At 37.4% G+C, this 21,050-nt stretch overlaps 1 protein-coding gene and 1 long non-coding RNA gene across 3 annotated transcripts in view; one reads left to right on the forward strand and one right to left on the reverse strand.

Annotated features, from left to right (window-relative positions):
* Positions 1-21,050, forward strand: part of LOC147841278 (uncharacterized) — a 159,689-nt gene that overhangs the window by 117,614 nt on the left and 21,025 nt on the right. The window lies entirely within an intron of this gene.
* erbb2 (erb-b2 receptor tyrosine kinase 2) overlaps positions 1-21,050 on the reverse strand; it is an 83,857-nt gene that overhangs the window by 60,301 nt on the left and 2,506 nt on the right.

The raw sequence follows: 21,050 nt of genomic DNA on the forward strand, positions 1-21,050 counted from the left end.
ATTACACGAGTAGCAGTGCGATATGGTTGCATGGTTTACGCTACATTCATTCTTCCATGGCCGGGCGTCACGGCAAAACTGATCCCGCCACGGCTACATTACAACTTCTCATTCAAACATTCAGTCGTGTTTTTTTAATAGCGGGTGATAATCGCACCAAAACGTATTAAAAGGTAAGTGAATTATAACAGCGCAAACTTTTATTTAACCGTAGTAGTGCTGTGCGTCATTTGTTTAACCCTTTAAGATTTCATGCTGACTGACTGACTGACTGACTGATTGACTGACTGACAGGTTCGTGATGCGTGAGGCCAGCAAACATGACGTATAGTATAAAGGGACTAAGCCGAAAAGGAAATGAATGAATGAATGAATTATTCAAATGCACTACCTAGTACCTATAAAAACCAAGCTGATATCACAAGACACATTTATGGTATTAGTACAAATAGAGCTGCACAATTAATCATAAAAAGATTGTGATCTCGATTCGACCCCCTTGACGATCTTAATTCAACATTTCTATAATTTTGTCAATCATATTTTCAAGTTCAGGAGAGAAGCAATGGTGGCCACACAAGTCTTCATATTGTTTTACATATGTTGTTCAGCAACGTGGACATTTGTAAATGGTGTTGAAAGAGTCACATGCTGTATTTATAAGAAATAATTTTACCCCAAAAATGTCATTTCTGTCTTCATGTAATGTATTTGCACCTGCAAAATTACATGTGACGTTAGCTGACCGTCAGCTGTTACCAAAGAAAGGGCGGGCGAGCGCGCCTCTGAATGAAGTCTACTTTAGTGAACAGAAACTGCATAGGCTGTGAATAACAGGTGATAAAGTTGTTATAACATTTAGTTTGTGGAACAGAGTGATCGTTTGGGAGCCGCGTGGGATGTGATCTTTGCAGTGAAAATAAAACCGAAAGTGCACACAGTGTTGTCAGATGTACCTAACTGATTCCAGCTTAAAAAGTATCCAAAACCCGTCGAAATGCAAAATTTCTGTCTTCTGTATTCACAAAAAATCATGTCAGTGACAGATTTAAAGCAGAAAATGACAGATTGTAAGCATACGTCTTAAACACAATAGTTCAACATCAGAATTATCATCAGCATTAATGACCAGGACAAATCTAAAGTTTATTCAAGTCCACCATTCCAAGTCTATACAACATTTAGCATTTTAACCAACAGTACAGCTACACAAAGCCTATTGCTGTTTTACCGCATGTTTGAGAATAACAATAATAGCCCACTCGTATTAACATTTATTTTACATCTACAGAATCGTGAGAAAATCATGATCTTTATTTTATTCTCATTTTAGCCAGAATCGTGCAGCTGTAAGTACAAATTTGTAGAATATTACTTCGAATAAAATGTAGTCTCATTTACACTAAAAAGTAAACAAGACACTGAACCTTATCCTCCATAACATTACAGATGTATTTGAAAGAAATGTGTCATGAGATTATGTAGAAGTCAAACGAAATGTAATCACTGATGCATTCACACGTAAACCTCCACTGTGTTACGATAACCAGCGATCGCTCTCCGAAGATATATGTATAACCAGATGTATAACCATGGACTACACTTCCGCCTTCCTCTGGACTACATATGCAGACATGCACTTCTCCCAGACACTCACACCTGCTCACTCATCTAGAATGATTACACTCGCATCACCTGAGGACTTCCAGAGACTGATTAGACACCCTTCAAAAGCCACTCATTCACCCATCAAGTTTGCAGAATCTTGTTTGCTACCAGTGACATTACAACGTGTATCTCCTTGTCTTGTTTTCTCCGTGTTTAGACTCTAGCCTTGTTTACCCTTGTTATCCTGTTTAGCCGCCAGCCTTACGACCCATTGCCTGTACATTGATTACGATTCTGGATTTGCCTACACCTGTTTACACCTGATTAGACCATTGCTTGCTTGACCATTGAACAAACCTGCATATTGGATCTTACCTCCAGTTGTGTGTGTCACCCCTGGCGTTAAACACTGTATATGAGAACTGTGCATCATTTATAAATCTAAAAGCTAAACTGATCTGAATCTGCGCATAATGTCTTTTATTCTATAGTTTTTGATGTGAAAACTATGGTGACTGAAGTACTAAAATATAGATAAATCGTTTTTTTCTGTTTCTTTAAGATGTTAATTAAGAATAGCTGTGTTTAACTGAAGTGTCTTAAGTATGCATACTGATGGGATTTGAGACTGAATAAGTCACTGTTTTTCTCCAGTTCGCACTTCCCTACCAAGATCCTCCTCCTTTATCAACCTAACATTCCCTCGTCTGTGTGCATGCATGTGTGTGCGGATGGGCGGGCCGCGGGGTTGTGGCCTTGAATAGAAAATAACTCTATTGGTCCATGTTTCTGCGGCCCCTTTCTCTCTCTCATTGTACGTCTGTTTCTGCACAACCATTTTTACTCCTACTCAAATCAGATACTGACAGGCTGAAGTGAAGTTGTTATATAGCGCAACGTATCACCGTCGACATCCAAACCAACAGGTTTCCACACACACACAAACACAGAAAGAGATGTTTGCTCTCAATACCTCTGGCTTCTGTGCGCATACTGTGAACTGAGCCTCTCTAAAGGATTAAAAAACACCAGACAACTCTTTTGTAAATGTTGTGTTTGGACAAAATGGGGGTGGAAATGTGCGTATACCAATTCAAGACCCTCAGATGTTAGAATTTATCCATGCTCGGGCCATGATAGTGTGCCATCACATCATGGCTGTCATGCTGAAGCCTCAAAATCAAAGCCTTGTCCAATCTTAACTAGACATGAGGCGATAACCAGTTTCAAGGTTAACCTTGGTTGGTTTGGAAAAATCAAAGTTTTAATGCTGGAAAAAGATTCTGTTATACTGTTGCTGTGATAAATGCAAGTTTTTTTGCTTTACGTTTTGTTTTACGTCTGTTTTATTTAGGTTTTTAGGGCAACAGCATTTCCAGCAGAAAAGGAATCTCGGCATCCAAAGCTGGTCAGACCACGATTCAGATTCATTTCATGCTTATAAATTATCACAAAAGTCCTCGTGCTACAGGTTTTAGGAGGTTTGCTGAAGGTGGCAGCTGACAAGCAGTGAGGGTTTGCATGTTTGGGTGCTTTCACATCTGTAGTTCGGTTCATTTGGTCCGGACCAAGGGCAACATATGATACATTGTAGCATTTTCTGCAATCTTTGGGTCGTTTTCACACCACGCTGATTGCTTTGGTCCGAACCGAAGTTGAAAAGAACCAAAATGCAGTCATTGACAAAATCCACATCACTCATTGTCCAGATGTTATTGAACGTATTTCATAAACTGCTTTTCGAATGGTCAGAATTCTCATGCGGGAAAATGCCAGTGAACTCCCGCAAGTAAACAAACCGGCAGATATGTCGCTTTTGACTATGGAGCCATAACTGCGCTGACTGATTGTATCCCTGCTCGGGGTGTACTATATAGTTTGTATCACTTTAGACAAACTATACATTTGGAGAATGAAGCGCGGCTGTGGCTGAAAAACAGTGTTTTAATGCATCGAACGTCACTTTAGGAGGCGTGAATAAATTTAGCTAAATTGCGACATGGTCATCTTGCGAAAATATTACTAACGATGTATCAGGTAATGTTTTTCCCTCTTTCTCTCTCTCTCTCTCTCTCTCTCTCTCTTTCTCTCTCTATTGGTAAAGCAATGTCAACCAATTTGTTTCCTTTCACATTCCATAAGGCACAGCTCATCTGCCTACGGCAGTTGAATTAGTCCAAAAAGGCGCAGTACTTTTTGCGGTTGGGTCTGTGTCACCTCTGCCAACTGAGCCAGGACCGACCAACTGAACTGTACCTGGGCCCGATTCAGACCAATCACACTTGTCAAACAAGTCGGGAATTGTGCCCAGGCATGGTTCGAATAGTCTAGAGTGAGTAAGCCCTTATACCAGCCCATAGGGCTGCACAATACTGAACAAATCTGATATTGCGATATTTTATTTTTCTGAAATAAATATTGTGATACGAACAGTTTCACAAAATAGTTTAAATAGCAATTTTTGACGGTTTCCTGGGGAGTCTAACAGTAAACGGAAATTAAATAATCACCATGCAAAACATGATTTCTTGCTTTGCTTTGTCTCGTTTCAAGTCCAAATATCCAAAAAATCTTAGATCGAGTGAAAATTTAATTTAGTCTTTTAACTTCAGAAGAAATAAGTCAACATTAAGGGCTCTATTTGAACGATCTAGGCACAAAGTCTAAAGCGCATGGTGTAAAAGCATTAAAAATGTGTCCGAATCTACTTTTGCTATTTTAAGGATGAAAAATACGCTCTGTGCCCTGGCGCATGATCTAATAGGGTTGTGCTTATTCTCTTAATGAGTTATGGGTGTGTTTTGAGCATAATGGCATTAAACCAATCAGAGTCTCATGTCTCATTCCCTTTAAGAGTCAGTTACGTCATGCCGTGGTGCATTTGCTTTTTTTTTGGCGAACTTTGTAAGTGGAAAAACTGAACACCTCACCAGCGAGAAAACAGTTAGACAGACCATCTGCAGCACAAGGATAAAGAACGAGCCTACTCCATTCAGCCTCTCAATTTTCTCTTTATTTGTAGTTTTTACTTTACTCCTTTACTTTTGTGGAGTAAGGAAACTGAAGACAAGATTAGCCTATATATTTAATTTCAATTTATAAGCGCAAAGATTTGTTTCAAAACTATTTCTAAATTCAGTTCTGATTTCCAATATATCCAAACAAACGTCCTATTCTTATGCCCCATATGGACAAATCTACAGGTGGACAAATCTTGTGAAACTTGTGAAAAAGCCCCACCGACATGAAGAAGGCATGGAGGCAGTAGTTTTTATATTTGTTCAGAAAATACAAATTTTTGCAACATTTTAATCGTTTACTTTCATATGTAAATATATTTGTGTATTGCTGTACATGCTGTGTATATAAGCAATGTGTAAGATTTTTTAGACCTGCATAGGCGCATAACTAACACGCTCTGTGCTGGACTTTAGACCAGTTTTCAGCTGGTCAATGGCGCAATCTATTTCAGTTCCTCAAAATAGCAACATGCCAACATGCCAACAATGCGTCTTAACACACCTACTTCATAGACAAGCACACCCATGAGTCCACAAAGTGGCACAAATGGATATGCCATTTAAACAACATGGCGCCAAACATGAAAATTAATGTTGCGCTGGTCTGAAAATAGCAACAGATCGCGCCAAACATGTCTTGCACCTTATTGTGGCGGGTGTGTGATAGGGCCCTAAGAGTTTTTACTTAAAACAAGTCAATTTATCTGCCAGTGGGAGAAATGAAATTATTTTATTTCCACTTTGTGATGTAGAAATTTGGACTAGAATAAAGACATAAATTGTATTAATTCTGTATAAGTACAGCAATTCAATACAATTCTGTACCTCCTGATCAACTATAATTCAGACTCAAAATTGCCCATCTTGCGATGTGACTATTGTGAAAGTGCACATTGCGATATCAATGCTGAAATGATATATTGTACAGCCCTACAAGCCCATGTCTAATCTTAACATGATTCCAGAGTCTTTTCCCATAATGGTCTCCACTCCAGAACATTGTATCGTCATCAAGGCCATCACTCCAGGATCCTACAGTTCAGAGCCTTAAGACTCAACATATCATGGACACCACACCAGAGTAGATAGATGGATGATTAATCAAAGTGAAATCATAAACACGACTGAGCAAAGCTGAAACTATAGTGCGCAACTTCTAAAGGAAGCACAGTGTGATTAGTAGTAAATCTCCTCTGAAGGCCAGAAGGACGCTTTCACAGAAACCCACAACAAATACACGCAAACAAACTCAGAAAATCCACTAGGGAAAATAACAGTTGTTGAATAAACAGCAGACTTGTTGGAGACTGCTGTCATTGATTCAGCGTGACTAATAAACACACGACTTCAGAAACCTTCGACTGAGGTTATGAGGTGAGTTTAAAGGAAAAGTATGCTATTATATGTTGTCATTTGATGTGCAGCTTTTACTACAGCCGTAGTTCATTGAGAAGCGATGCAAACATTTGTCATTATCGCAAAACGCTTATTTAGTGTCGTTATTAACTTATTAAACCAAATTCAAATGTGAACCAATGTAACTTTAAGAAATTGTACGACTCTGTGTAATAAATTGTGCCCCATCGAAACGCACGTGCTGGAGGTTTACTAGAACAGGCTTTACTGATAAGATGTGCAAGAAAATTCCCTCAATTAAATCGCCCAGCCCTAGTACCATCTGACAACTACTCCAGAGCCTCCACTCCAGTGCCCCAGTCCATCATGACCACCAGTAGAAAATGTAACTTTGCATCTGCTAAAACTATTGACTTTGTAACAATTAAAAGATTAGGATCAAACATTGCATCTCTCGTTTTACCAGCAAAGCGACAGCAGTGTGAATTAAAAAAAGTATTACTTTATTAAAAAAAACTGCATATTTGAAGTAAAAATAACCACAATGCATCATGGTAGCGCAGTGGGTAGCACGATTGCCTGACAGCTCACTGATTCGAGCCTTGACTGGGTCAGCTGGCATTTCTGTGTTTGCATTTTCTCCCAGTGTTCGCGTGGGTTTCCTCAGGCTGCTCCCACAGTCCCAAGACATGCGCTTTAGGTGAATTGGATAATGTAGTAGTGTATATGTGTGAACGTAGTGTATGTGTGTGAACGAGATTGTATGGGTGTTTCCCAGTGTTGGGCTGGAGCTGGAAGGGGCATCCACTGTGTAAAACATATGCCGGATAAGTTGGCGGTTCATTCCGCTGTGGCGATCCCTGATTAATAAAGAAAATGAATGAATAAACGAATTAATGAATAACCACAATTTTACTTCAAAAAACTCTTAAAATGACATTTTGTCACACACATTTGGCAGTAATTGTGCACTTCTGGTGGTTAAGGTGTTCTGCAAGGCTGGAAAGGCCTCTCAGCCAACTGTTTATCTACTATTACTATTGTAGAGCAGAATGTACTTAAATACTACTATTAAAGAGGATAATTAAATAATTTAAACAGTTTCTTAAAAAAATATGACATTTTTTCAGCTGTGCACCAAAAGGTGTGTTACATTTTTATTAATCACAATTTACTATTTACATGTTTCATTTTAAATTGTTTCAGTTAAATTATATACATATATGTTATATACATATATATATATTCGAGCTGGATTTTGCACAAAAAAAAAATCTTGATTTCATGTTTCATATCATTCGATATCAATAATTATTAAATATTTTTTACAATACATTTAGTAATATTAGAATTTATTTAACCACTTTAGGGGTGACGCAGTGGCGCAGTAGGTAGTGCTGTCACCTCACAACAAGAAGCTCGCTGGTTCGAGCCCCCACAGTACAAAGACATGCGGTACAGGTGAATTGGCTAGGCTAAATTGTCCATAGTGTATGAGTGTGGGTGAGTGTGTGTGGATGTTTCCCAGTGATGGGTTGTGGCTGGAAGGGCATCTGCTGCGTAAAAGCATGCTGGAAAAGTTGGCGGTTCATTCCGCTGTGGCGACCCCGGATTAATAAAGGGGCTAAGCCGAAAAAAAATTAATGAATGAATTTAACCACTTTATTTCAGTTTATCAACATTACAAAGGAAAATAGTTTTAATAGTCAAAATGTCTTTATAATAAAATACACATAAGTGTTAAAGAAACTCAAACTTGTTAAAGTGTTAAAGAGACTCCATAAATAAACCTGAACTTATCAAACCTAAACTTGATAAATAAAATATTACATCTTTAAGGTCTGAATGATAATGATACAGTAAACCTCAAACTCTGTCAACAAAACAAATTATGATAATCAAATCTGAGCATTCAAGTAAAGGCACCAGCCCTCGCTATTCAAATACATACTAAACATTAAAAATTGTGAAGTTGGATGGCTACATTACCCCCTATGCTAAACATCTTTCAGTTGGGGTACTTAGTGGCTGGGATGCACAAGAAAAGAAACCAAAAAGCTACTCTGACGACATCCTTTTTGTTTACAATTTTCTGACTGCTGCTACACGGCACTCATTTTCGCATGCGTTGTAATTCTGACCTGAAGTGACAGGCATGAGTGCATGCTTTGTGTGTGTCTGATGTAATTAGTCTGCAGTTATTAGTGTAATAAGTATATTCCATACAAAGTGTAAAGCAGATTGGTTAGTTCTAGTGCTCGAGCTATTCAGAAAAGTTGAGATGTTTTTCAACTAGGTCCATGTTGAAAATGTGTGCACGTCGCTCCCATGTGCATATATATGTATGTGTGTGTGTGTGTGTGTGTGTGTGTGTGTGTGTGTGTGTGTGTGTGTGTGTGTGTGTGCGTGCGTGCGTGTGTGTGTGTGTGCGTGCGTGCGTGCGTGTGTGTGTGTGTGTGTGTGTGTGTGCGTGTGTGTGTGTGTGTGTGTTTGTGTATTAGCCCTAAAATGTACATTATGTTTGTTTATCAATTGAGAGCTTTAAAAAAAATCAGAAACATTGCACCTAAATTTTTATTAAACCACATATGTTGTAAACATTAAACATGCTGAAAAAAAACAATTAAACTATGTAAACAGATTTCATAGTGCCTCAAGATTGTAGTAGCAAAACAAGAGACCATTTCCTTGAAATCATGTACACATTCCTTTTCACTGGAAACTTGTTGTGCCACATGGTGTACTAGCTGCTCATGGTCTCCAAGACAACAGCACAGGGCTGAATATAAATCAGTGCTCTTTACCTGTGCAGTGAGCACATACACCACACCTACCCTTGGTGAGCGGCCAGACAGGAAGTAGAGTGTGTGCTTCAGTAGAGCGTGGACTTTCAATAGGTTTTCAGCTGCCAACTTCTGTTAACTGCTGCTGCCACAGAGACTGATCGCTCAGATATCAACAATACAAAAAACAGAGCTCTACTAGCTGAGCCTCTACACCAAGCAAAGTTCAACTGGTCCTGACATTAGTTACAATATAAAAGAAATGCAAAAGCACTTTCTAAGACATCTTTTATGATTGTGTGGGCAACAGGGCATTTAAAGTGTGTAGTAAGACTGAGCAATTTTGGAAAAATATCTAGTTGCATTTTTTTTTTGGACAGATGTTGCGATTTGATTTGATTTTGTAGTCAGGAAGTCAAGATTACACTTAATATTGTCATTTACACACTTTAAATAAAAGAATTAATATTTTTTGATCTGATTATATGAATATATTTACTAATTTTGTGTTTGTGTGTTTGTGTGTGTACGTGTTTTTGTGACATATTAGGACACAAATCTGTATAATGACTTGGGTATGACACAGGTATTACAAAAAGGAGGTGAAATATGAGGACATTGGTGACGTCCTCATTTCTCAAAATGCTTATAAATCCTACAGAATGAGTTCAATCAGAGAGAAAAGCTGCAAACTGTCTCCTGTGATGGTTGGGGTTAGGGGTGGGATGGGGTGAGGGCAATACAATATACGGATTGGACAGTATAAAATGAATGGAAATCTATGTAATGTCCCCACTTTCACAAATACAAACATGTGTGTGTTTGTGTGTGTGTGTGTGTGTGTGTGTGTGTGTGTGTGTGTAATTCGTTTCTATGCATTGTCAAATATAAAATTCTTATTATTATTTGATAAACTTTTACCCAAACACACCAAGCAGCTACTTTCTACAAGTGGTGTAACGATCACAAATCTCTCGGGTTCAGATCACACTACAATTTTTGAGTCACAAATTATACCATTTTTCAGATCAGCAAAACAGGAAGGAGACTAGGGTTGGGCCGATAGACGATGTCATCGTCCATCGCCAGTGGCCATTAGACAACGCGATGCTAAGCCGGCATTGCCGATCCTCCGCCCCGCCCCTGTCGCAAACCCGCTCACGAAAAATACACACTCAGGCCCTGTTTACACTAATACGTCTTAGTGTTAAAATGGTATTTTAAAGCGCAAATGATCAACATCCACACCATGTTTTACCTAGCATTTCTGAACAGCCCTCCGTCCGCTGAAAACACACATCACGTGACCAAACACACACACAGACACAAGTGGTGCTCACTGCAGAGCCACACACACACAGCCACGCGTTACTCTGAGCTCCAGAGACAGAGAGCAGTGCACGTCTTTATCAAGGTTGTACCGCTGCATCGTGTCTCACTACAGTTGTTAAACGTGATATTCAGACATCCCAAGTCTACCAGGAACTTCCGGGAGTCTCTATGCATTTGCGGGACTCATAATGGCCGCAAACGAGTGATAATCTCCCAAAAATTGGGCGTCTCCCTCCTGGTCCTCAAATATGTCACGCACCCTTCTAACCCCCGGATCCCTCCTCTCTCTTCAGACACGTTGCACGCAGTCTATCAAACCCCCCGTAGCCCACCACCGCTCGCTCTTCACATCAGATGATGCCAAATTGGTTGACATCACCCAACCCTAGAGGAGACAAATGTCATTTGCTTTACATTTATACAAAAACATTACTGCAAAAATCATTGGTTTAACAGACACAACCTAGAACCTGTAATCTTAATAAAAATAAAAATCTAGAAAAAAAAAAGCTGAAAAAAGAAAAATATTCAATACGAAATACGATATTTGCCACTGTTTCTGATAATGCGAAATATAACAATCTAACATCTTGTACAACACATCATATTTATTTTCAATTAATGATTCAACAATTCACACATAAAACTGCATGTTTCATTATAATGTAGGTGGATCTTTTCTGAAAACCTGAAAATTCAGTGACATAATTTTGATGGTTGTTTGTCGCCACCCATTGGTTAAACAATGTAATTGCTACAACATTCAACAGTGTCCAAAGTTCCATCAAACTGTGATTTTAATCCTTACCATAAACATCAGTATATATCTGAACTATAAACTGTTCTCTCAGTACTTCTGTGTTATTTAATTTGTTTGTAACGAACTTAAAAAGTGTTAAAACTGAATCTCTCTCTATCAAACGCAGATTTGAATGCAGCGGTCAGAAGGATTAATAAACATATGCAAATCATTACTATTTATCATTTATTATGCGGGTTTAAATTGAGATCATGATCTTTTAATAGTTTAATCATGCAGCTTTACACTGAATGCATTATTCATTCGTTCATTTTCTTGTCGGCTTAATCCCTTTATTAATCCGGGGTCGTCACAGCCGAATGAACCGCCAACTTATCCAGCAAGTTTTTATGCAGCGGATGCCCTTCCAGCCGCAACCCATATCTGGGAAAACTGGATGCATTAATGCAGGCTAAACAAATAGTGATAGAAAAGACCTTTAATTATTAGCCTAAGAAAGCATTTAGGTAGGTCACATCACAACTTTTTTCATCATCATTATATTTTACGAGGAAAGCAAAATACTTTTATACATGTGACTTGAATGACGCGGGAGGAGATTTTTCTGCTATTGTTATAAATGTTGAATTAACCTAACCTTAAGTTCAATAAAATTATTAATCCTCGGTTCCAAACTTTGAATTGTGATCTGTATGTGATCCCTTACACCCCTATTTTCTACATTTAGGTTTATTATCGGACAACATTGTGACATGTTATTGGTAATTATTGTGACTTTAATCTGAAGATCTTCCACATAACCAAGTTGTGTGTTCGGCATGGTACAGACCAAGTTGCCTCGCGTCAGCTTAAGTTTAGTTCTGTCTGTACCCGAAAGCTGCCCATAAACACACCAAACGGACAAGAGTCGACTCGACACAGGGGGACGTGTCTTTCCACACTGCGATGGGCAGTATCCGTTTTATCTTTGTTTACATGCAAAGCGTAACCAAAGCAGCGTTTGTGTTAACTTTTTTAAGTTAAATTCCTTCATGTTGTCCCAACACTAGGGTTGTCATGATACTGGAATTTGATTCCAATCGGTACTGAAATTTTAAAAACGTCCATTTCCTGTGAACATTTAAGTGCTATTGAGTACGTTTTAAACAGCGCTGGTTAATTGTGTTCACATGCTCAACAGAAATGACTGATTAGTCATGAAGATCATCGGTTCACCAAACTCACTATTGTTTACTGAGTGTGACCACAGATACAGGGACACTGGAGCGTTTTAAAGGCACATCGATCAGCTGGTTTGTCTATAAGCTGACATACGAGAAATCTGCTGATGGATCGCAGCTTTAAAACGTTCTAGTGTCCCTGTATCTGTGGTTGCATGCAATAAACAGCAGTGAGTTCGATGAACCAAAGATCATGTCCAATCACAGTCATTTCTGTTGAGCATGTGAACACAATGGCATATCAGCACTGTTTAAGAATGTGCCCCACGGCGATTAAAAGTTAGAGGGAAATTGACGTTTTTCAGTACCGATTGATACGGAATTCCAGTATTGTGATAACACTACCCAACACCAATCAGTTGTGTGGAACCCAGCATTTTTAGAGTGTAGTACCATCATTAGGGCTGGGCGATTTGGCAAAAAAAAAAATCTAGGTTTTTTATAAAGTTTGACCGATTCACAATTTCGATTTTTTTTTTATTGTGTTACTAGTCTTCTCAAAACATTACAACAACATGACTGAAGTAACATTCTCTTTAAAAGTAACTTGAAAAACCATCTGGTTAAGGAACATTGTATGTTTAATGGCCATGTCATACAAAAATCGGTCAAGGAGTAAATAAATGTAAAACAAATTCACGAGTTAAATAGCGTTGCTGAAGATTTGAATAAGAAATATTTGTGTAAATATTGAAGTTGCAGGAATACAAGGGTATTTTTTGCAAGTTTTGCCTAGGAAAGAATGGTTGTCAGCTCGGCTTTGACTTTGTCTTCTGATTGAATGACAGGTTGTAAAGCTGCTGCCTTTTTCTTAAAAAGATAGAGTGGAAGAAAAGGACTGAACATGGAAACTGTAAAGCCTAATTTAACCCAATGTGTGAAGTTGTGGACGTATAGCAGGAGCAAATACAAACACCAGATGTGTGTCTAATATAAAATAATATATTAAATCTATTTTCCTTTTTTCCCCCTTTTAAATACCGATCATTTGATGCGTTTTGCTCCACTCTCTGTATTAGGCTGCCTGATCTGTCTGGTTTTCAACTAGGTCCGCTAAGTGACGTCATGGGGGCGGGTACTTTCATTTTCACTGCTACAGGCCCTCACCTCTACTCGTGTTCAAACCAAAAGATCGGCGCGGTTTTTCACATGGCAGGCTTTTACATCCTTTATACATGTTGAGATCGAGTTTATCGACTTGATGAGGGAATATGTCTTGACAATCCACACAGACGTGACTCAGACTAACGCAACAAGTAAAATCCTACATGAATTCACGCTTTAACAGGCAGTCAAGCAGGTCATACACCAGAAGCGCCGTGACACGGCGCGCACATGACAGTTTAAACTATCACATACCAGACACGCACATTCGCATGATATTTAACATGAAACTAATCAGATGTCGCTCTGTGGCACGGCTGAAATATGACCTGCGTCCTGAACCGTGGTGCTGCGCGGCGCGTCGCCGAGAGGCGTTTCTGGTGTGCTTTCTGCTTCATACAGAGCGAACGAAAGCGCATTGGTGCCATTATAATGTATTAAATATATATTTTTTAAAAATCGCAATTTCTCAATTTGATTCAAAATTAAATGGTCTGAAAACGTAAATTCGAATTAATTGAAAAAATCGGAAAAATCGCCCAGCCCTAACCATCTTCATAGTATATTGTCACTCACCGCAGAGGGATTCACTCCTGCAAATATATTGAATAATAATCAATTGAGCAAATGAGCGCCAACATTAACCGTATGAGAGCTGACGTGTGGAACACACCAAACCAACCAGCCAGACTGATGCTGACAGGCGCATCGATGAAGCCCAATGGCCTGATCATTGACCTGGTGTGTCCAGGCCCTTAAACTGAAATGATGTCAAAATGCAGATGTTAATCCATGAGAGCTGCCCTTTTCATTAATTTGCAGTTTGCATAAAACTCAGAGCTCTCAAAACTTGTGTATTCAGTCAGTTTGTTTAAGAGCAGATGCATCTTAACTCACCGCAGAGTAAAAAAGCTTGTATGATCCCTCAGGAGATCTACGCTCTACTGTAAGTTCATGCTGTGCGTCACCCGTGGCTGATCTGAACAGTACTGATACTATTGGTTACTTTACGATTAGCTAATTGCAACATTTCAAATTGCGATTTTATTTCAATTTCGATGAATCGTTCAGCCCTAGTGTGCAATAACTCTGATCATCTCCTTTAGGCAATGATTTCAAAGAATTGCTAAATGGACAAGCCAGCGCACCAAAATCAATACAAATTTCAATAGCAGCGGTGTCAAAAACACTCAACTAAAAGTGCACATAATGATTTTGTGAACTCAATTTGTGAACCAAGACTATAAAGCAAATAATATTATATGCAAAAATACTTTTTCAATCAGAGAACAGATTTTTACAAAACTTATCAGTGCTTTTCTACTAAACACGTTCTCTTCTAGCTCTCTTCACAGTCAGTCACTCAACAAAACGAGAATTACTTAACCAACAGGAAGAACAGGATTTGGATCAGACCGTGTTTGTGAAGCGTGTACTCTGTTCTGACACTCTGCAACACGCATACCAAAATACTTATAGGACACACACACACATGTATAAGCTTAACTAATGCATCAAGCATTCCTAACTGCAAAATGACCTTGTACAGGCTTTACATTTACAGCCTTTGCAGGTAACAAAACACAATGTACAGTTCATTACAAGCTAAACCACTGCTTACTGCTTATATGTCCCTTCAGTGAATTTGACTAATTAATCAGGGTTTGTTTTTTTTCTTATAAGGGTTTGTTATTTTTGGTGGTGAAGGTTTTTTTTCTTTTTCAGTTTGCACTGTAAAACCCTTCTAGAATATGGAACAATTAATAATTGACTAGTTTTAAGGATAGGACCTGGAGAGGTGATCCGAAGTTGGGAATTAAAATGTATTAAAAATAAACTGTGATGTTACATTTTAGATTTGATACAAACATAACGCATTTTATTTCATAATTAAGAATATTATCGTTTTATTAATTTGTTTGTTTGTGTCTATTTATTTATTCTAATTATTTATTTGGTTGGTTGGTTGTTTTTTTTAATAATTATTTTAGTAAATTGGCTATATTGTTTTCACTCATTGATAGTGCTTTAAAGACTAAGGGCTCATTTTGACGATCCATGCGCAAAGTGCAAAGCGCAGGGCACAAACACATTCAGGGCGTGTCAGAATCCACTTTTGCTAATATTAGGACGAAAAAATCCGCTTTGCACCGTGGCGCATGGTCTAAAAGGGTTAAGCTTATTTTCTTAATGAGTTATAGGTGTGTTTTGAGAATTAACCAATCAGAGTTTCATCTCCCATTCCCTTTAAGAGCCAGTTGCGTCGTGCCATAACGCATTTGCTATTTACATGACGACTTTGTAAGTGGAAAAACCGAGTGTTTCACTAGCAAGAAAACAGTTAAACAGAGCATCTGTAGAGCGAGAATGAGAGAGTTGCTCTGGTTTGAAAATAGCAACAAATCATGCCATACACGTCTTGTAGCTTATTGTGCCGGGTGTATGATAGAGCCCACAATGTTTAAAGCTTTTTAGTCTGAATTAAAATTAATTAGATCTGAAATATATATATTTACCTGTTTATTTTAATATCATATAACACCTGTTTCTTTAATAGCTAATAAAAATGGGATTTTTCTAGGAAAATGTAAAAATTGCTAAAAAATATTGTTATCGCAATACTCAGCAACAATATTGCATATTTGTTTAACCAAGCGGTCACAATTTGATCAATATTCGTCTCAAACTTGAACAAAACTTGACCTCAGTTACACAGCTATCTTCTCACAGGCTTGTGTTTCTTTCTGACTCATTTGCATGCATATGAATAGAAGTAAATGGAATGAAAAGTCTAGTGCGACAGCAGCTTTAGGCTAATCTTGAGCATCCTGCCACCACTGACACGTTTATTTGGTATTTACTTTCAGTGTTTTGGAAGGAGCAATGTAGACATTCTTCTGAACATCTTTTCCCTACAAAAATAGGCTACAAATTTGGGGGAAACATACTGTATAGGACAGTTTTCTATTACATATTAGTTTATGACAGCAGGGTGATTGTCATGGTGTGTGATATGACTATATATATATCGTATAATTACATCTTTTTATACAACAGTTCTGTCTGGTTATGGAATCTGATTGGCTGATAGCTGTGCCATATTCTGCAATAACAGCACTCTTGCACCCTCTTCACCCTTCTGTATTACTCCGCCCACAAAGAGATCAGATCAATAAACTTACTACAGTTTGACCAAATATTGCAGCTGTTGGACAACATAATGCACTTTTGAGGCTTTTAGGGGAGAATGTAGTTTAGATTTCAACTCTGCAGTTTATTTATAAGGATAGTGACTATTTTAATATTTAAAATTTCGTTGATCAACGTTCATCAGCCTGTCATACTGAGCAGAGCAAAGACAGTTGCACCACAAGATGGCGACAGAGACAGAATAATAAGTCCTTAGGGGAGAAACACTCAGTGTTTTCTTTTAGTATTTTTAACTTCAGCTGATCAAATCATTATAAATCAGGTAAGTGACATTCTAAGTTGATCTCTTTCTTTTGTATGTAGTAGTGCTGTATTCATACCATAGTAATCTACTAGTGTTTGCTTTGTTTTGTCTTTTTCAGGGTTACAGCCATATCACACTGCTACTCGTGTGATATTGCTTATTCATATTATGCTCAATTGTTAATATTGTGGTGTCACAAAATATATTGTTTACTGTATTGCTTTTTCGTATTTTAAAAGAGCACAATTATTACATGTCATCACAAAGATGCAGACGGAAAACAGCGTTGTTAGAAAATTGTAATCTTGAAAGTACAATGTTAACATTATGAGATATTTTATGTCAGGCATGTAATCATTCTTTTTTTAAAAGTGGTTTATATTTAATGAATATTTGTTTTATTTTCCATATTTTTAATCAAACATTTGCCCTGAAGTTCTAAATATAGTAAGAAATGTGATCATATATGAGTGAGAAGATGTTTAAATGTATTAGAGGCGGGAGAAAAAAATGATGCATTGCAATTCTTCTAATAATCCTCAATTGATTCTCAAAAGTTCAAATTACAGTTTGGGCATGCATGGGCATGAGCTGTAAACAAAAAAGATAAAATGCATTTACCTAGGCATGCATCAATGCAAAATTTGCTTCATGGAGATGGATAATTACAGATCAGGCACGTCAGTCAAAGTCATAAGACGTCAGTTGTTATTAGAAATTAGTTAGCCTATTAACTCTTTAAAATGTGTTGAGGACAATCTTCCCTCTGTTAAACAGTGCTTAAAAAAATTACAATTTCCCAAAAGGGTTAATAATTTTTAGATATTATTATTATATTATTATATATTCTAACATTGTCTTAATGTTATGAATTCATTCATTCATTTTCTTGTCGGCTTAGTCCCCTTATTAATCCGAGTCGCCACAGCAGAATGAACCGCCAACTTATCCAGCAAGTTTTTACGCAGCGGATGCCCTTCCAGCCGCAACCCATCTCTGGGAAACATCCACACACACTCATACACTATGGACAATTTATCTTACCCAATTCACCTGTACCGCATGTCTTTGGACTGTGGGGGAAACCGGAGCACCCGGAGGAAACCCACACGAAGGCAGGGAGAACATGCAAACTCCACACAGAAACGCCAAGTGAGCCGAGGTTCGAACCAGCGACCCAGCGACCTTCTTGCTGTGAGGCGACAGCACTACCTACTGCGCCACTGCCTCGCCCTAATGTTATAAATAAATTTTAACAATTGTAATACACTCTTCTTTTCTTTTATTTTCTTTCCTTTTGTTGGAAATTACATTACCAAGCTATTTCATCCAGAATCATAATTTCGAATAAAAATAAATCTTTTAATGATGGCAGTACATTATACATCATACAAAAATTCCAATTATTCAATCAAAGCATTGAACCTCTCAATCTTAATAAAATGTAAAGTTATGTGGTATGGAAGAAGTTTCATTTTTGCACTCAACATTGTATTATGAGTACAAGTATGCAATATCATATCATAGATTCATGAAATTGATTTTCCATTGGATCCAGAAATATGTTTATTGGGCAATTATACACAATCAAACCTCCAGAATAATTAATTATGCTATTAAGCTCACTAAAATGTTTTTTTTTTAAATAGCTAAAAATGCATTGCTTTGAAATGGAAAACAGACATTGTACCAGTTGGACTATGGATCTCGGAAGTTTGAAACTGTACACCATTGGAGAAGATCAGATATTCTTTGAGAGGAAAGGGTGAATTATTGAAAAAGATTTGGGTTAAATTTTAAACTATACAAAAACAGTACCACATGATTTAATTTGACGTAATAGTTTTCCCCATTAGTTTATACAGTATCTCATTCATTCATTCATTCATTCATTTTCTTTCCAGCTTAGTTGCTTTATTAATCTGGGGCCGCCAACTTATCCAGCATATGTTTTACACAGCGGATGCCCTTCTGGCCGCAACCCATCCCTGGGAAACATCTATACACACTCATTCACACATACTCATAAACTACGGTCAATTTTAGCATACCCAATTCACCTATAGCGCATGTCTTTGGACTTGTGGGGGAAAACTGAGCACCCGGAGGAAACCCACGTGAACACGGGGAAAACATGCAAACGACACACAGAAATGCCAACTGACCCAGCCAATGCATGACAATGGTTTTATTTAGAACACAGTTTATATTAGCTCAATAGTCAGGCACATTCATGTCAATCCCTCATCAAAGGAGTAGCCGGGTGAAAATGTGTTTTGATCCAGGAGCGCAATACCTAGTTTAACCACTGGGTGTCAAACTTGCACACTGCACCTTTAACTCCAGTAACTCCTAAGTTTTATAGGCGCCCCCTACTGGAACTCTACTACATTTTTAACCATCATATATATATATATATATATATATATATATATATATATATATATATATATATATATATATATATATATATATATATATAGTTTTAGCTCTGTACAGTATGTTTCATGCAGCATTATTTCACAAAATCAGAAACTTTCTTTTGTTTTTTCTGCACTTCCTATACTGAGATTATACAATCTGTTTTAAGTCACATCTACTTAAGTGTTTATGTGGTTCCTTTGTGTGGATTGTAATTAAAGTGTATCTTATAGTTTGCATCTTATTTGAGATTCACAGAACCTAACATGACCATTTTTCTGGTTTTATAGTAAAAAATAAAATCTAAAAATCAGATATCAGTATCAAATCGGCCAATTTGATAGTAAAAAAAGTCAGAGTCGCCCACAGAAAAGCGTGATGCATAACTAATATAAAAGGTGACTTCACCTGGATTCTGACTGAGTGTCAATATTTTAGTTGTTTATCAGTTTGTTTACCTAAATTTTCAAAGATATTATGTCTGTAACTTGTTATCTTTATTGTTGTGGTATTTACTGAGCCGTTGAGACAGCATGTGCTTACACTTTCAGCTAACAGTATTGGTAAAAGCCACCATTACAGACTCTCAAACACTCAACGATGCAACATGTAAAGCATATCTAACACACCTCTGCATAACCGTAGCTACTGATAACACAGACCAACACGCTGAGCACAGCAGCCAATGAACTAAACACAACATATTTATGTAAATGCAGAAATTAAACTGAAAAACTTCCAATCTTGCTTGATTGTGAGAATGAGGGATGTGGTCACATTATATAACAATGTCCCATACAAATGCCCCATTGCCACTGTTTATGGACACTGCTTGTCAACAAGACTAAATGCTTCTTGCAGACTGTTGACAATCTGAACATCTCACTGATGTTTAAGCCTGCAAAGCCTGACATATATATATATATATATATATATATATATATATATATATATATATATATATATATATATATATATATATATATATATATATATGAACAGTTGAGCATATATTTCAGCTTATTTTTTTTAAATCATATAGTGTAGTAGCATAATATAAATAGATCATGGAGCTTATACTTGAGCATGGGGAAAAATGTTTAATATTTTATGTAACAAAAAACTGTCCAAAGGTTTGTAGATACAGTTGAAGTATGAATTATTAGCCTCCTGTAAATCTATCCCCAATTTCAGTTTAATGGAAACAATATTTTTCAAAACAATTCTCTACACATAATAGTTTTAATAACTGATTTTATTTTATCTTTGCCATGTTGAATACACTAGCCGACAAAAGTCTTGTTATCTAACAACAAATAATAACTTGACTTCTAGTGGATCATTTGGTTTCAGAAGTGGTTATATGAAAGGTAAAAGCCTCTAGATTACGCTTATTTTACCAAAATACAATATGATCATGTCTTGATTTTAATGATTTAATTAGGACAGTAAGCTCTGACTTTGCTTGGACAAAAGTCTTGTCACTTAACAGAAATAATGTACAGTATAGAATATAAAGTCGTGGAGCAGTGGAAAAACAATTAATATTGTGTATGACTCCAATGTCTGCTATGACTCAAATAACATATTATTAAAGTCATCTGGAATGGCAAAGAAAGCGTTCTGGCAGGACTCCCAGAGTTCATCAAGATCATTTGGATTCATCTTCAATGCCTCCTCATTTGTCCTACCCCAGACATACTCAATAATGTTCATGTCTACTGACTGGGCTGGCCAATCCTGCAGCAGCTTGACCTTCTTTGCTTTCAGGAACTTTCATCCAGAGGCTGAAGTATGAGAAAGAGCGCTATCCTGCTGAAGAATGTGCCCTCTCCTGTGGTTTGTAATGTAATGGGCAGCACAAATGTTTTGATACCTCAGGCTGTTGGTGTTGCCATCCACTCTGCAGATCTCTCGCACCTCACTGTTCAGAATGTTACCCCAAACCATGATTTTTCCTTCACCAAACTTGACTTATATCTGTGAGAATCT

This window comes from Danio rerio, chromosome 12, assembly GCF_052040795.2.
Source record: "Danio rerio strain M-AB ecotype USA chromosome 12, GRCz13ab, whole genome shotgun sequence".
Taxonomy (NCBI): domain Eukaryota; kingdom Metazoa; phylum Chordata; class Actinopteri; order Cypriniformes; family Danionidae; genus Danio; species Danio rerio.